We start from the raw sequence: 17,181 nt of genomic DNA on the forward strand, positions 1-17,181 counted from the left end.
CAGATGGCCAAGGAGTTGTAGATATGATTATAGAAAAGGTATTGAGGAGGATCCCAGAAACTAGGAGTCGTCATGGATACCAGATATGATTAAACTCATAATAGATAATGGGAAACCGTGAAGTTTTGAACAGGTTCTCACTGAGCCAAATAAGGAATTATCATTATGTCATTATACCAGACCCCTATGAGAAGTAAGAGGGGCGAGTCTTAGAAACAAGATTTAACCCGACTGAAACTGAGGAAGGTACGAGAACCCCGGGAAAGAACACGCGAGAAGATACCCTGAGCCAGGGAATCAGTGAACAGAAGAGCAGTCGCAGGTCCGAGACTGATCACCTTGTGTCTTGACGGGTAGTATATATACTATACAAGTAGTGAGAGCTTGTACTTTGATGAGTTTTGATACTGTACAAGTAGTGAGAGCTTGTACTTGATGATTTAGTGTGTGAATAAAATATTGAGACACCTTTCACCAATCGGATTCCGTGGATTCTTTAAGAGTAGAGTGCGTGTTAGGCACAACATCCTCAAAAGCATGAACAGGGATCAGTGGAGCAGGGTTTTTTGTAGGTTGTGGTTTCCCAACAACCTGACAGGTATGGCAGGTCTTGCAAAAGTTAACCACATCTTTGTGGATTTGTGGCTAATAAAAATGTCAGCTTATCTGGGCCTGGGTCTTTCTGATACTCATGTGCCCAGCCATAGGGATTTCATGGGTAATTCTCAAAATTTCCCTATGATATTTAGGGGAACTATGATTTGGTGAAATTCTGTCCACTCCTCCGCTGCAGGTTGCTGTGGGGTTTCCATTTTCTCATTAGGATTTCATTTTAAAATAGCAGCACTCAGGCAGTTTCTCTTCCTTTGCCTCAGAATAGGCTATCAGTGCTACCCTTTATAAAACAGGGTCTGTCTGCTGGGCTTCAATTAAGGAGGGTCTGTTCTATACCTCCCCTAGATCTCAAAAAGAAATTTCAGCCAATTAGACCTTGGGGTCATCTGACTGAATTATTGGCTCAGCCTGCTCTGTTGGAGCTTGCTTAGCCATGGACCAGGTTACTACACAGGCAGCCGATTCCAGGGACTTCCTCCTGTATTTTCTCTGTCTCTCTGGCCTTATTTGACTGTTCTAAGACCACTGGAGTTGCTACCACTTTATCTCCAGCCAAAGCACTGCCTAACAGCAAGTCTATTCCGGCCACAGGCAACCCCTACTGTAATTGGTCCAGATACAAAGTCACACTGCAGGTGGACCCGATACAATGGTACTGACATGTATCCTCCTTCGATGCCTCTTACCAGAACCTTTGCCTTGAGCGAACTCTCTGGTGGAAAGGTTATGCCTTTACCAAGCATTGAGGATTAAGTGGCCTCTGTATCTTGGAATAGGACGATGGATTTGCCTGTCTCATTAGAGGGATATGGGGACACATTTCCCTTTGAAACAAAATCCTGATAACCTTCAGGGATCTTTTCTATTTCTGCCTCAGATAAGGTGGTATTCTTTGAGGGGTCCATTACTGTGGTTAGGGTCACAGGCTTGTCTGCCTTGTTGCCTACTTGGACAACCTTTTCTAGGCTAGCCTTGTGAACGCCTACAAAATCGATGGGTTTCCCTTTTAACTTCCAGCAGTTGGCTTTTACATGTACTGTTTTGCTGCAATGGGAACACCACTGGTCTGTGGAAAGCATTCCTGCCATCTGCACTTTCTTTGTTTACTGCTGGAGGGCTTCTTGCATTCTAACTTTTGGTTCTCTTTTCACTAACGCCCCATCTTTTATCATTATCCCTGTCCTTCCTGACCTCTGGGGATTATTATGGAAGAGTTTTAACTAACAAAAGGATTTATGAGTAAGCTCATAATTGTCTGCCACTGCAACTGCTTCTCTTACTTTTGTAATTCTTTGTTCTTCAATATGAGTCTTTATGTTCAGCAGAATGCTATTTTTAAATTCTTCTAGTAAAATCACTTCTCTCAAATTTTCATATCAGATCTAATTTAAGAGATCAGATCCAGCGACTGAAAGCCATAGGTTTAATTCTTTCAAATTCGATAAAGATTTGGGCAGGTGTTTTCCTAGCGTTTCCAAACTGTTGCTGATAGGCTTCAGGAACTAACCCGTATGCATTTAATATTGTAGTTTTTGTCTGTTCATAATTGAGGGAGCTTTCTGCTGATAACAGACTAAGCTTCGCGAGCTCTACCCACCAATTTTCTTTGCAAGAGAAGGGTCAAATATTATTTTGGCCAGTTTAGCCAGTTAGCTATTATCTCATAGGAGATAAAATAGGACTGGACCTCTTTCTCATTAAATTTTGGCATTAACCATGAGTGTCTCAATACATCAAAGTTTTACTCTCAATTGGGGATAAGGTTTGAGTGGCTTGTGGCATTATCACCTGGTGCTTGAAACCTTTCTAACTCAATCTTCTTTGCCTCTTCCTCTCTGCAATAGTATTTCCTCTCATTTCAACTGAAACTCTCTTTCCTTTTGAAGCTGAAACACTTTCCTCTTTTTCCTTTTGCATTTCCAATTTTTGCAACCTTTCCATTTGAATCTTAGCTAGCATAATTTTATCCATTTCAGGTTCCATGCTTGTTTCTTCTAGTTCAGGTGCAAGATTAAAATGGCGAGCTAATTTCTTCACTATTTCAGGATTTGTTGTTTTTTTGTTTGAAAGTGACTCTCATCTGGGCGGCTATAGCTTTTAAATTTTCAATATTTAATTGATTTAACTTACATGGGATATGCCCCCCTGCTCTACAAACAACTCAGTAAACTTTTTCCCTTAGCAGAGGTGTCAATAACTAAGGGGCATAGATTTAAGGTAAGGGGCAGGAGGTTTAGAGAGGATTTGAGGAAAAATGTTTTCACCCAGAGGATGGTTGGAATCTGGAACATACTGCCTGAAGGGGTGGTAGAGGCAGGAACTCTCACAACGTTTAAGAAGTATTTAGATGAGCACTTGAAATGCCACAGCATACAAGGCTACGGGCCAAGTGCTGGAAAATGGGATTAGAATGGATAGGTGCTTGATGGCTGGTATGGACACAATGGGCTGAAGGGCCTGTTTCTGTGCTGTATGACTCTATGTCTTTTTGTTTCTAGCACTGTAGAGAAAAGAATGATACGAGAAAAGCTGTTGGTTCAATTATCCACAGTTTTAGAGGTCAATTTTCCTCCAGTTTCCAAATCGCTCATTTAATCAGATTGTTCAAAAAAATCTTGGCTTCAAGCCCCCATTTTGTTACAGACAGGTGAAAAGAGGTGTGGGTGGTTCCCACTGTTCAGCTCCCAACTGACTGCAATTGTGTTTTGTTAAATTTTTGTATTAGCCCCTGAGTGTCGTTTGGGTCAAATAAACAGACAAATGGCTGGTTTTCTTGTAGGTAAAAAAAAACTTTTATTTTCACAAATTCTCAAAATGGTCACAACCTCACCCACACACATTCACTAACACACACATACACAAGAATAGATAGAGAGAAAAGGGTAGAATGTATTTCAAAGTGAGGTAGGTGTTCGTGTTTTATGGTGAACCTGTTGCACCTTCTCTTTTAAAGGTGCAGGCCTGGGTGTTTGTAATCTTGAATTTATTGAGGTGTTGTAGATTTCTGGTGGTTAAGACTTCAGACTGGAGGTGGTGGTCACTTCAACTTGCTGCAGCAGAGAACTTAAAGTGCAGAATTAGCAACAGGGCTTCTTCCTTGTTTGGCTGGATATCTTGCACAGCCTCTGACTGGAGTACTTTCTGAAGGTGTTGGCTTGATCTCCCTTCATTCTACAGAGGTCTATTTTTTTTAAAGGTAAAAATCCATCACATTAGAGTTTAATTAGGAGACACAATACCCTCTCCCCTGGTCTGACCACACAATGGACCAGGATGCAGAGACCTTGGCTATCGATAGATGTCTGAATGAGGACCATTCTATTCACACAGTGCTATTTCACAGCTATTCAATTTAGGTTTGCGTTGTGAGTCCATCTGTCTCCAGAATCCTTTGTTAGTTCATTCATGTCACCAAGAGTCATTAATATGCAATAGTGCTCTTTTCAATTTCAACAGGATTCTCCCTAGAGTTATTTCAGATGAGGTTAGTGAGTTCCATCCTTGTAGACAGGTTTGTTGATTCCCAGTACAGGAGGGGTCACATGACCACTACTCCATTTTGACTGTGGTACAAGTGTCCATGTTTTTGTGGTTTTGTTTAACAGTTGACTTTTTAATTCATAATTCTTCCATTTCATTGTTTATTTCATCACGGTTCCTTCCATGCATGGCACCTTAATATGGGATGAAATTAGTGAATCCTTAAAAATGCATGGTCCAATCAGAAATAACATGGATTTTTAAGAGGCAGGTTGTGCATGACTAATTTATTTATTTTTTGGAGAAAAGCAAAGAGTATGTTATATATATATATGCATTTTCAGAAAATGTTTGGTATCCTTCCATCTATAAAAGATGAAGGACATGCAGCAAACAATCCATTTAGCTGGGGTGGCTTCTATTGGTGCACCTTTGCTGATGGCTGTGAAGGACAATCCTTGAGAGGCAGGTTCTGCCACAAGTGCTGCACATGAAGCTGTCAAGTGATGCTGTGAGTTGTTGTTTTTGACATTGGCACCCGTTGCCAAGCTGCTGTAGCAACTGGTCATCGTGGTAGTACACACCAATCCACAGGATGTGTCGCCATTTCCGTCTTTCGCCAGTTAGTGACTCCCAAGTTCAATAGTCGGCATTTGAGGTCTTCATGTCACGTTTGCAAGCATCCTCAAAGCAAAGCTTCGGACACCTCACTGGTGGTCTGGCTCCAGCTACCTCACCATCCAGAAGATCCTTGGATATGCGACCGTCTTCCATCCTGTGGACGTGTCCGATCCACTGAAGCTGCCTCTGTTCAATTATTGCCAACACACCTGGGAGCTCTGCCTTTTAGAGGACTGCTACATTTGTGATTTTGTCCTACCAGGATATACCCATAATGTGCTGCAGACAGTGAAGATGGAGATTATTGAGGACACGATGTGTTTTTGTCTTCGCTTTCAGCCTTGATGGTTTGTAGAGCTTGCCATTTGCCCTCGTGTGTAAGTAGGCGCCTTCCATATCTGCAAGGAAGGCAAAGGTCAGGAGCATGGAGAAGAAGATGCCAAACATAATAAGATAGCACATTATGAAAACAAAGGCAAGTGGGTTTAAAAGAAATGTAGCCACATAGATAGGGGAATGCCTAGAAGACAAAAACAAAGCTGAGGGGCAAATGGATTTTTTTTGGATTGGCGGGCTGTGGATAGGAGTATAGAACTTGTACAGGGGCTCTTTTCTTTCCATTTAAGGTACAAGAGGAATTATATTAAAATTTGCTGATGATACAAACTGAAGTGCAATGCTAACTGTGAAAAAGAATGTAGGAGCATTCAGAAGAACATAGGTTGGTGGACTGGGCAGACAGTTGACAGGTACAGTACAGGGTATTAGTACATTTTGGGGGAAAGGAACAATGAAAAGCAGCATATAGTAAATGATAAGACTTTTAACAGAATAGAAGAAGAGGGATCTAATGGTTCAGATGTATAAAAGTGGTGGCACAGAAATCAGCTGAGATGCTGGATTTGACACGTGGGATATTCATCATAAACTATATTCAACTCGTGTGAAACATTAATTAGACAGGTAGAGGTACTGCAGGCAGTTCTGGCCATTCCATTATAAGATGGACACTACAGCAATGGTAAGTAAACAGTGAAGTTTGATTACAGTGATATCAGGAATGAGAGGTTATCATTATGAAAAAGGATTAATAATGATTAAAGGTTTTTTCCAATGGAGAAAGGGGCTATGAAAGCTTGGAGTGAAGTTGTTTCCATTAGTTGTGAATCAGTAGCAAACTGACATAGACTGACAATTTTCACTAAAAGAATGAAAGGGGACATTGTAAATGAACATTCACATGGGTTATTAGAACCTGAAATGCTATATCATGCAGCTATTGACACAGAGACTATGATCTCATTTAAAAAGGAATTGGAAAGTACTTGAAAAAGAATGATAAAAGGATACAGCAAAGGGGTAGAGAAATATGATTAAAGTGGACAGCCCCAACAAAAGAGCTAGCATCAGGGATGGCAGAATGGCATGCTGCAAATTCTATGATAGTGATATGATTGCCCTCAATCTAGCTTGTGGTGGTTGCAATGCATTAATGGCTTACAATCTACATTTGATAAAATGCCGCGCAGCTAAGAGAGATACCATGATACTGTGATGCAACAGTAGATTGTGATATCTAAACTCTATAATAATCATGCAGCCTTTGTCCCAGAATTGTGAACTATGATAGTTGAGCAGAAAAGGGTTCAGAAATGAACTGTAGTAAGGTTTTTTCTTTTAAAGAAAGAAAATATATCAAGAAAACTTAACAGAATTAAAAACAATAAGAATTAATGTAACAAATTGATAACTTTTAAAACATAATTACAATAACAATTTATATTGCATGTTCCTACTGGCAGTTAACCACTGAAACCAGAGTTTTATCTACATTTACAGGCAGTGGCAGTTTAATTAACCACAAAACTACAACTTGCATTTCGGAGGAGAAGGCTTACAAAATGTCAGAGATAGCACTCGGGCTATTTCATCATATTACATAAAGATATTATAACGGCTAGAAGGATGTGGCAGGTCATTTATATGTAATAAATTCAGCCTAATCAATCTAACTTAATCATAGGGGTCACTTGTCTGTGAGATTAATTTCTAAATAGTCGCTTTGGTGACTAATACACAAACGCATTACTGCATTTACAACAGATTGCTGTTTCTTGATATTGCACTAATAGACTTTTTTTTCATTTACTGGCATAATTTGTTGTTAAGTCACTTTGTGATTTCTGCTTTATGATAACTTGTTTGCCAAGGGAAATAACATGGCCTAGTAACAATCAATTAACTCCATTACCACGTATAAATTCATTAACTTTTATAACTGACACTGTGATATAAGAAATTAGCCAAACAGAAGTGGCATGAATAATGATATTGTACCCCATTCTAGTTTGCTTGTTTTAGTTAACTTATTCTGTTTGAAATTCATTCTAAATATTCATTTAGATATATTTATTATCAGCATATTCTTGATAAACCTGCTTCATATTTGTGACATTATGCATCATAAACTGCTGTTCCAAATCATGCAATGTGAAAGTTTTTGAACTGATCATACCAAGGATTTGTGAGGGAAACTAAACGAATAATAGTGACAATATATACTTTGGCAGATTTTGCTGTGGCAGTCTATCTAACAGTGTCTGCCGTCAATGAGACTGGCACTGGACATTTAGGTATTCAAATTATTGTGCGGCAGGTTTTTGAAAGTATGAACTGACAATGTTGCAGGGGGAAACAGAGTATCTGGGGCTTGAGTGAAAAGGCCAGGCAACTTTGTATCTTATTACCAATCAGACTGAAGGATTGAGAATCAACAGTACAAGAACAGAGAAGGAAGTGTGAAATAGAGTAGGTGAATTCAGTGTTAATCAGGTATGCAAAGAGAAATAAAGGAAGGAAGGAAAAATTGGATTGAGAGAGAAAAAGAGACAGAAAGGAACAGATTTTAAAAAAGTTAAAAGTTAACCTCCAACAATTAATATCAGAAGCAATGAGACTCCACGCTTGTCAATTAAAAAAACTTGCATTTATGTAGCACCTTTCATGACCACAGGATGTTCCAAAGCACTTTACAGCCAATGAAGTACTTTTGAAGTACAGTCATTGTTGTAATGTAGGGAATGCAACAGCTAATTTGCACATAGCAAGCTCCCACAAACAGCAACAGGATAATGTCCAGAAAATCTGTTTTTGGGATGTCGATTAAGGGATAAATATTGGCCAGTACACCAGGGATAACACTCCTGCTCTTCCTCCAAATTGTGTCATGGGACCTTTTAGAGTTTAGTTCACATCACCCTTGCAAATACAGCACCTTCATTCAATTCAATGGTGAGGCAGACAGCAAGATGCTATCTTCATGAAGTTAATGGCAGAGGGCAAAATTCAGACAGTGTTAACTGTGCATCTACCCCTCGTATGAAATTGCTGTACCATTTGCACGTAAATAATGATGACTCCATTAGCCTCACCATTATTTTGAGAGCAAATTCTGACTCATTATAATACTTACTTTCATTCTCATTTTCACAATAATTTATTTAGCAGTGTTGCACTGTTATGGCCAAGTTTGAAAAATATAATGTGGAATTTTTGTTTGATTATCTTTGTGAGTCAGGAAGAAATTATGCAGCACATTCCCTCATGAGATTAAGCATGGATACCATGATAAGGTAGATTATAAAAGAGCAAAGTACTGTGGATGCTAGAAATCTGGAAGAAAAATAGAAAATGCTAGAAATACTCAGCAGGTCTGGCAGCATCTGTGGAGAGAGAAACAGAATTAACGTTTCAGGTTGATGACCCTTCATCCGAACTCTGTGGAAACAAGAGGGTAGGGTTGAGGTTTCAGGTTAATGAGGCTTCTGCAAAAAGTCATGAAATTTAATCCTACCTTCCTCTCACCACAAATGTTGCCTAAAATCATAGAATGTTTAAGGCACAGAAAGAGGCCACTTGGCCCATTGTGTCTGCGCTGGCCAAAAAACAATCCTATTCTAATCTCACCTTCCAGCATTTGGTCTGTAGCTCTGCAGATTACAGCACTTGAGGTGCATATCTAGACTCCTTCTGAATGAGTTGAGGGTCTCTGCCTCAACTACTCTTTCAGGCAGTGAGTTCCAGACTCCCACCACCCTCTGGGTGAAAACGTTTCTCCTCATCTCCCCTCTAATTTTTCTACCAATCACTTTAAATCTATGCCCTTCATCACTGACCTCTCTGCTAAGATGAATAGACGCTTCACCTCCACTCTGTCCAGGCCCCTCAAAATTTTGTACATTTCAATCAGATCTCCCCTCGGCCTTCTCTGTTCCAAGGAGAACGACTCCCGCCTATCCAATCTTTCCTCATAGCTGCATTTTTCCAGTCCTGGCAACATCCTTGTAAATCTCCTCTGTACCCTCTCTAGTGCAATTACATCCTTTCTGTAATGAGTTGACCAGAACTGCACACGGTACTCAAGTTGTGGCCTAACCAATGAGTGATACAGTTCCAGCATAACCTCCCTACTCTTGTATTCTACACTTCGGCTAATAAAGAAAAGGATTCCATATGCCTTCTTAACCACCTTATCAACCTGTCCTGCTACTTACAGGGATCTATGGACATTCACTCCAAGGTCGCTCACTTTTTCTACACTTCTCATTATTTTCCCATTAATCGTGTATTCCTTTGCCTTGTTTGACCACCCCAAATGCATCACTTCACACTTCTCCAAGTTGAATTCCATTTGCCACTTTTCCGTCCATCTGACCAATATCTTCCTGCAGCCTGCAGCTATCCTCCTCACTATCTACCACATGGCCAATCTTTGTGTCATCTGGAAACTTCTTGATCATGCTCCCTACATTTACATCCAAATCGTTAATATATACCACAAAAAGCAGGGGACCTAGTACTGAGTCCTGCGGAACGCCACTGGAAACAGCCCTCTAGTTGCTAAAAAACCTGTCAACAATTACCCTTTGTTTCCTGCCACTAAGCCAATTTTGTATCCACCTTGCTGCATTTCCCTGGATCCCATGGGATTTTATTTTTTTTAATCAGTCTGCCATGTGGAACCTTGTCAAAAGCCTTGCTAAAATCCATGTAGACCACATCAACTGCACTACCCTCATCTATCTTCCTTGTTACCTCTTCAAAAAATTTCATCAAGTTGGTCAAACAAGATCTTCCCTTAACAAATCCATGCTGACTATCCTTGATTAATCCATGCCTTTCTAAGTGACAGTTTATTCGGTCTCTCAGAATTGATTCCAATAATTTGCCCACTACTGAGGTTAGACTGACTGGCCTGTAGTTATTCACTCCCTTTTTAAACAGAGGTACAAGTTCTCCAGTCCTCCGGCACCACACCTGTATCCAGTGAGGACTGGAAAATGATGGTTAGACCTTCTGCTATTTCCTCTCTTGCTTTTTTTAAACAGCCTAGGATACACTTCATCTGGCCCTGGTGATTTATCAACTTTCAAGGATGCTAATCCCATTAATACTTACTCTCTCCCTTTGTTTATCACATTTAATACTTCACATTCTTCCTCCTGAACTACAATATCTGCATCGTCCCCCTCTTTTGTGAAGAGATGCAAAGTATTCATTAAGAACACCAGCAACATCTTTCACCTCTACACATGGGTTACCTTTTTGGTCTTTTATGGGCCCTACTCTCTCCTTAGGTATCCTCCAACTCTTAATGTATTGATAAAACATCTTTGGATTCACCTTGATTTTGCTTGCCAATATTCTTTCATGCCCTCTCTTTGCTTTCCTAATTTCCTTTTTGATTTCACCCCTCCATTTTCTATACTTCTCTCGGCATTCTGTAGTATTGAGTTCTCGGTGTCGGACATAAGCTTTCCTTTTCTGCCTTATCTTACCCTGTAGGCTCCGTGACATCCATGGGGCTCTAGATTTGGCCGTCTCACCCTTTTTCTTTGTGGGAACATGTTTACTCTGAACCCCTTGAATCTCCCCTTTGAATGCCTCCCACTGCTCCCACACTGATTTACCTTCAAGTAGCTGTTTCCAGTCCACTTTCACTAAATCAGTCCTCAGTTTAGTAAACACTACAGCCTGCCGGACTGAACATTGAGTTCAATAGTTTCAGAGCATGACAGCCCCCCACTTTACTTTCATTTTTAGTTATTTTTTCTTCCTTTTTTTTGCATTCCTTTTTACATTTTTTGCATTTATTTCATTTCATCTTAGTTTGTTCAGTTTGCTTACCCACTGTTTTTTTCAGGTTGTTTTTCTTCAGGTTTGCACTTGCTGATGTTCTATATTCAGTATATTCACACCTAATCTGTACTAATGCTTTGTCTTTCAAAACACCATTAACATATTGTTTGCCTTTGCTCCGTGACCTTTTGGTCAGCTATGTGGCCTGGTCCAATCTGCACCTTCTCCTTTGTTATCTCTTGCCCAACCCCCACCTCACTTGTTTATAATCTGTGACTTTTCTAATATTTGTCAGTTCCGAAGAAGGGTCACTGACCCGAAACGTTAACTCTGCTTCTCTTTCCACAGATGCTGCCAGACCTGCTGAGTGAATCCAGCATTTCTTGTTTTTGTCTCAGTTTAGTAAAATTGGCTTTGCCCCAATTGAGAACTCTAACTCCTGTTCTATCTCTGTCCTTTTCCATAATTATGTTAAAACTGACTGAATTATGATCACTACCACCAAAATGCTCTCCCACTGCCGCTCCTTCCACCTGCCCATCTTCATTTTCTAAAACTAAGTTTAAAACTGCGCCCGCTCTTGTTGGACTTGCGATATACTGGGCAAAAATCTTCTCCTGAATGCACCTCAAGAATTCTGCTCCCTCAATTCCTTTCACACTAAAACTATCCCAGTTAATATTGGGGTAGTTAAAATCCCCTATTACTACCCTATTGTTCTTGCATTTCTCAGAGATTTGCCTACATATCTGCTCTTCTATCTCCCTCTGACTGTTTGGGGGTCTATAGTACACTCCCAGAAATGTGATTGCCCCTTTTTTGATCCCTAGCTCAATCCATATGGCCTCATTTGATGAATCTTCCAACATATCATCCCTCCTCACAGCTGTAATAGTTTCTTTGACCAAAATTGCCACTCCCCCTCCTTTCATGTCCCCCTCCATATTACGTCTGAAAATCCTGTAACCAGGAATGTTGAGCTGCCATTGCTGTCCCTCCTTAAGCCATGTTTCTGTAATAGCTGATATCATACTGCCACGTGTCTATCTGTGCCCTCAGCTCACCTGCTTCATTTGCTATACTCCTTGGATTGAAATAGATACCCTTGAGCACTGCCAAACTGTTTTTTTATTTTCTAACCCTATTTTCCTCTGTCTTCCAGACTCATCTATTAATTTTCAGCCTTCCATTTTAACTTTGTCCCACCTGAGTCTACCCTCAGGACCCCATCTCCTTGCCAAACTAGTTTATATCCTCCCCAACAGCACTAGCAAAATGTCCCGCAAAGGAACTCAGTCCCGGCTCTGTTCAGGTGCAACCTGTCCGGCCTGTACAGGTCCCATCTCCCCCAGAGCCAGTGCCAATGTCTCAGGAATCTGAAGCCCTCCCTCCTGCATCATCATTCCAGCCATGCATTCATCTGTCTTATCCTGTTTCTATACTCACTTACGCATGGCACTGGGAGTAATCCGGAGATTACTACTTTTGAGGTCCTACTTGCCAATTTCTTACCTAGTTCCCTAAATTCTGACTGCAAGACACATCCCTCTTTCTACCTGTCATTGGTTCCGATGTGGACCACGACTGCTGGCTGTTCATCCTCTCACTTCAGGATGCTCTGCAGTCGCTCAGTGACATCCTTGACCCTGGCACCAGGGAGGCAACACACCATCCTGGATTCACATCTGCAGCACAGAAACGCCTGTCTGCTCCCCTGATTATTGCATCACCTATCACTATGGCTCTTCCAGTCTTCCCTGTACCCCCCTGTGCAGCTGAGCCACCCGTGGTGCCATGGACTTGGCTCTGGCTGCACTTTCCAAGTGAAGATTCACTTTCCTCCATATTCAGAACTGAATACCAGTTGGAGGGGTCTTCTGCACTACCTTCCTGATTCTATTTGACTGTCTGGTGGTCACCCATTCCCTCTCTCCCTGCATACTCTTAAGCTGTGGGGTGACCACATCCATAAACATGCCTATTCTGCTGAGATTTTACATCATTTTCTGTTTTTATTATAAAGGACACAAACAGCTTGATTTCATAATTAGATAGCATAGAACGCTACACAATTTTTGTGCTACCTGCATCATTGATGCATGTTAAAATAACATTTCAAAGTAGACTAGTTGGTTTAATAATTTGAAATTTGGTAATTCACTTCTAAAAAAATGAGTTCAAATACAGCTGACTGAATGAAATTCTTTTTCTGATGGTTGCAGAGATACTGCATGAAATCGTTTCAACCCAGATCCCAATGGTTAGGAGTCTACACTAATATGCTACCCATAATTTGGCAGAAAATTGGAAGTCTGGCTCAAAGAAGTCACAAAAATAGGTAGGATGAGAAAAAGAAAAATTCACTCTAGTGCATTTGGGAGGTGTTTGTCTCAAGTTGATTTTGAAACCGAATGCTATGTTATTTCCTAAATTGGGAGTGTTTGACATGGGGACTGGGTATGAAAAATGTAAAAGAGTTCCATTCCTAATTGTGATAAGCACAAAACTCATTGCCCCCTTCAAAAATCTCTCAGTTCCATCTAGTCAAACATTGCAAGTCTGATTTTAGTCTCTGGTGTCTCTGCAGAGTTGGTCAGGATGCTTAAAAAGCAAACAATACAAATGCTAATGGTATTCCAAAGACCTGTTCAATCATCTTATCAGTACGCCAAGGTAGGATACCCCACCTTGATTCAGCTACATAGGCCATGACCTGTATCCTTGCCTCTGCACATTCTAACAGTATCCTGAAATCTAATTTTTTACTATTACAGAGCAAGGAAAGCTTTGCTGCACTTTCCTTTTGCATTGCTATTCATCCTGACAATTCCTTCCATCTACTGGAACAGCATGATACTTATTCCTTTAATAGTATAATCTGTGGGCAACAGGCAGACATGTGTGGAGATGGTAAAGGTCCCCAAACCAATGTCAATAATTCAACTTTTTGCAGGAGGAGATTACTCATGACAAGAGGCAGACAAACTGAACAGGAGGAGGACCCTCAACCTCGATCCTTTGACACTTTTCAAAAAGTTCAAGATAGAAAATTTGGAGGTAGCAGGAAATGGGATAGCAGAAGGCATAGTCTCAACTGATAGATTGTGTACAACCTTTCTTGTTCTTTCTTTAACTATTTATTCAATCAGTGCATCACTCACCAAACCAGAAATTGATTCCTTCTTAAGCATTGTGTGGAAAGAAAAGTTTCTATAAAACCTTTAGCCTAATTCTTGTTCCTGTTTACTTTCTCTAGGTATGTCACATGATTTTCACACACTATTCATTTTAACCCTGTCAAGCACCAGCTATACACCCCACTAAAGTTAAACAATGGGCAGGCTTTTACCTGGGCTTCAGGGCTCTGCCGTCTGGATGAAATGGGGGTCCTGGGTCTGCACTTGCTAACAGCAGGACTGGGGGAGGGGAGGGGAGGGGGGTACCTCTGCCATGCGGGGAGGACGCCTTGCAACACAAAGCACCCTCCTTGGAGACTTGGTGGGCCTCCTCCATGGGAAATCTGTGGCTCGTGGAGGGCCCCCACCGGGAACAAATTTACCCCCGGGACCCTCCTCCCCCAGATCACGACCACCCCTCCCAAACCCCTCCTAATTGGCCGCCTTCAGGCTCGCCATCCAATTAAGTATGGCGGGTGGGGTCCTGATGCTGCCAGCCCAATCAGAGGGCCGGCAGCTCTACAGCCTCACCAAGAGAGGTGGGATGTGCTGAGGCAGCTCAGGGATCGAGAAGGTGTTTCAACATGGAGGCACCTTGGAGATGTAAGTATAAAATTCTCTATCCGGGGCCCCCTCTGTGGAGCATGGAGTCTCCAGCTTTGATGTAACCCCCGCACAGTCACAGAGAGGCTGCCTCCAAGAAACTGGTAGCCTCCCCACCCGATTGGGGGCTATTCTGGTAACTGAAACTGCCAGCGGCCAAGGAAAATGGCCCCTAATAGGGGTCTTAATTAATTAAATTGGCTGGCTATCTTCGTTTGTCTGTTGGGAAACTTTCCCAGTGGTGGGAATCCATTGAGGAGCTGTCCCAATGTGGCTATCTGGCACACCCCCACCTCCCAGCCCGCACCTCGGGGCTGGGAAAATCCTACCCAATAAGTTTGATGGGAGTGCACTGGGTGATTCATTATATACAAGTGAGTAAGAGCACGCAATAGTAGCACAAAAAGAAAAGCAACCTGTTGACTGGAAGACCGCCTCATGTCTATTCTTTGTTATTATTATTGGCTATTACTCGCAGGCAAGGTTGATTGCCTTCAGTGAGTCCGAAGATGGCTCTGTTGAGGCCAATTCGAGATCTGCATACTTTATTGCACGTAGGGCATTTGTTGTCATGTGGGATGTCTGGTTGTGTATTATTAATTCAGGTCATGGCTTGTTCTTTTTGCTGCTCCCGCTTTTCATCTTCATTTTGTCATCATTGGGTCTCAAAATGCAGGGACCCTTCCCACAGACTCTGCCTCCATCTGGTTCGGTCCAGGGTGATAGTCTCCCACGAGCTGATGTAATTGTTGCATTTCTTCATGTTGGCTTTCAGCACATCCTTAAAGCACTTCTTTTGTCCTCCTCTAGTGTGTCTGCCCTGACTGAGCAGGGATAAGACGACCTGCTCTGGAAGCCTGGTATCTTACATCTGAACTATATGACCAATCCAACTAAGCTGATGGTGGATAATCATAGCCTCGATGCTTGTGGTGCCTGCTCGTGAGAGGGGACTGATGTTGGTGCACCTGTCCTCCCATTTGATATGTAGGGTCTTCTGCAGGCAGCGCTGATGAAATGACTCCAGTGCTTTGAGGTGCCTCCTGTACATTGTCCATGTTTCAGCCCCATACTGTACGGTAGGGATCATGACCACATGGTAGACCATGAGCTTGGTTTCAGTTTTGATATAACGATCTTCAAACACTCGCTACCTCAGGTGGCCAAAGGCTGCACCAGCAGATTTTAGGCGATGCTGGATTTCTTTGTCAATGTCAGCCTTCTGTGAAAGATAACTTCCAAGATACTGGAAGTGTTCCACATGGACACACCCGCAAGTGAACACCCGGAGCATCGCACTGTGTTTGTCACCAGATAACTCCAGCGATATGACATTGACATTGCCACTCTGAGCGAGACCGGAAAGATGGAGAGGGGCAGTTCAAGAAACACAGAGGTAGCTATACTTTTTTCTGGAAGGGAAAATGAGAAGAACGCAGAATTCATAGAGTTGGATTTGCCATCAAGAATGAACTTGTCAACCAGCTTCATGAGTTCCCTCTTGGAAACAATGAGCACCTCATGACTCTTCGTCTCAAGCTGGCAAGGAGCCAATACACAGTGATCAGTGCATATGCCCCAACTTTAGACGATGAAACCAAGGAAGATTTCTATCCCAAAATTGACCAAGCTCTCTGGAAAATGTGGGACTATCCTTTGTAAGGTGGACATGGAAGAAATCTCAAAAGTCAAGCTTTTGAACATGAAAGATTGTTGCAAACATTGGAGAGTGTGCCTATGAACTTTCAGTACATGGCAGATAGTGTGGGGGTGGGGAGTTGGTCCATAATTCGAGTATACAGGGTTCTGATATACAGGATAGCAATCTGACATGGCCATTTGCAGTAGAGTGTCCCATTACAGAGCCTGTAATGGCAATCTTAGCATCTCAGGGATTCTTATACTGTTACTATGCAAGCCTTGGGCTTAACTGTCACCTACTCCTTTAACAGGCTAGGAGATTGCATCGATTGGAGCTTCATTAATCTCAATGTCTCATTGGGTCAGTTCTCATGCAAATCAGTGATCACGCTAAGACAACAGCAAGGGCATGGAATGGGCATGGATGATGTCCCTGTCTCTTAGCATGACAACATCTCTGCATTCTTTTACTTCCCCTCTCATTCAATAGCTGCATGTGCCAGAAAATGCACAGTGCTAAGTTGGCTTTTGCCTACAGCTGGGCTGTCTCAGTCCAATGCTTATGACGATTGCCGACCACCACCATCACAAATGCCTTTGACATTGGGATAACATGTCGAAACATGCTTAGGAGTAGAGTACAACAAACTTTAGAGGGAAATACTGGGATGACAAACAGTAACAAGAAACAAAGGTAGGAAATAAAACTATAGCATTTCATTTGCATTACTTCCAGAGTGTTTCTATAATATTATTGCATATTGCAATATCAGGTAAGAGAAATGATCTGCTTAACAGTTGGGAAGCAGAAGGCCCATAGAGACTCCAAATAGTGTTATCCTGTGTCTTTCATGTCTATTGAATATTAGATAAAACTAAAATAATTAAATTACCAAAGGAACAATTC

General features: G+C 41.7%; 1 long non-coding RNA gene across 1 annotated transcript in view; it reads right to left on the bottom strand.

Moving 5' to 3' along the window:
* Window positions 1–3,438: 3,438 nt before the first annotated feature.
* Window positions 3,439–17,181, bottom strand: part of LOC137351729 (uncharacterized) — a 28,438-nt gene continuing 14,695 nt past the window's right edge. The window contains exon 4 of the long non-coding RNA XR_010969562.1: window positions 3,439–5,114. This is a non-coding gene — a long non-coding RNA (uncharacterized lncRNA). The remainder of the gene's footprint in view (window positions 5,115–17,181) is intronic.

Source organism: Heterodontus francisci, chromosome 36 (genome assembly GCF_036365525.1).
Source record: "Heterodontus francisci isolate sHetFra1 chromosome 36, sHetFra1.hap1, whole genome shotgun sequence".
NCBI lineage: Eukaryota > Metazoa > Chordata > Chondrichthyes > Heterodontiformes > Heterodontidae > Heterodontus > Heterodontus francisci.